The sequence below is a fragment of the Echinops telfairi genome, unplaced genomic scaffold (genome assembly GCF_000313985.2).
Source record: "Echinops telfairi isolate 266 unplaced genomic scaffold, ASM31398v2 ScPeMD7_7424;HRSCAF=8462, whole genome shotgun sequence".
Classification (NCBI taxonomy): domain Eukaryota; kingdom Metazoa; phylum Chordata; class Mammalia; order Afrosoricida; family Tenrecidae; genus Echinops; species Echinops telfairi.
The window spans coordinates 8,752,805-8,754,212 of NW_022111324.1; the positions used below are offsets into that span (position 1 = coordinate 8,752,805).

At 34.9% G+C, this 1,408-nt stretch overlaps 1 non-coding gene across 1 annotated transcript; it reads left to right on the plus strand.

Annotated features, from left to right (window-relative positions):
- The first annotated feature begins 330 nt into the window (after window positions 1-330).
- LOC115872497 lies at window positions 331-451 on the plus strand. Its single transcript, XR_004047895.1, has one exon. It is a non-coding gene; the product is annotated as a U6atac minor spliceosomal RNA (small nuclear RNA).
- Window positions 452-1,408: the final 957 nt, after the last annotated feature.

Below are 1,408 nucleotides of genomic sequence, written 5' to 3' on the forward strand. Positions count from 1 at the left end.
ACTTAACCAATGATCCCAACTGCCTAACAAAGCAGAAATGTAACCTTTGATTTAATATCTTATGACTGTAGACATACCACCATAGGACATTTTCACAAATTATTTCATCTACTAAGTCCCCATTTTCTCTTCCATATGATGCAAATTAAAATATTTATCATAGGATTTATTGAATTACTTGTTGACAAAGTTCTATGCTCTAAAATGCAAAGAAAGAAAACATCAAAATGGATCTCAGAAGAGATTTTGAAACTTGCTCTTAATCAGAGTGTAGCTAAGGCAAATGGAAGAAAAGATGACATCAAAGAGCTGAATAGAGCATTTGAAAGTGTGTTTATGAAAAGAGAGGTTAGTACTCTCCTTGCCAAGGATGGAGGGGTCTTTGGTCCTTACAATACACATATGTTTAAGGTATCGCTACCTTCTTTGTGGCATCTAATTCTAGTTTTTATACAGAAACCCAGAAAAGAGCTCACACAGAAAAGAAAACTCAGAAAATGAGAGAAGAATGTATTCTAAAAGTGGCGGCCGTAATAGTTCAACTAAGAAAGGAAGAAAGGCTGATAGAGATCAGAGGCCATTGTTAAAAATAAAAAAACATTGAAAAGCAAGGAGGATGAGAAGACCAGATCCTTAGTAGAAAAAGACACCAACCAAAAATCAGAGGGTCAAGTAAATGACCACATACATTACAAAAATATAAAATTTGATCATGAATCAAGCCCTGGAATAGATGAAGACAAAAGCGGAGGAGTCGTATAAAGTATTTTCATTCTATCTCAAAATTCTAAGTTTTAGAGACTTGAATATCCCTTATGTTGTTTTCCTTTTTAAAAATTTCTAATGTTTGTCCTTTTTTAAAAAATGTGGACTTCAGTTAGGTGATCTTTTGATAATCTTCATTCTGGATAATTGCACTACTAACATTTTAATAAATTTGACATGAGAAAATTTATGTGTGTGTGGTGATGATTTTTTTTCCTTTTTATTTTTATTTATTTTTTTAATCATTTTTTTGTGGTGATGTGTTTTTTTAATTCATTTTTTAAAAATAATTTCATCATTGCTACACTGCACCCTGACTGGCCTGTCTTCTTCCCCTGACCCTTCTGTAAGAAGATGTCCAGTTGCTTACAGATAAGCTTTGGTTTCCCACTCCATACTCCACCTCATTCACAATGATATGATGTTTTTGTTCTTTGATGTCTGACACCTGGTCCATTCAACACCTCGTGGTCACACAGGCTGGTGTGCTTCTTCCATGTGGACTTTGTTGTGTCTGAGCTAGATGGCTGCTTATTTACATTCAAGCCTTTAAGACACCAGACTCTATATCTTTGGATAGCAGGGCACCATCAGCTTTCTCCACCACATTTGCTGATGCACCCGCTTTGTCTTTAGCGATCGT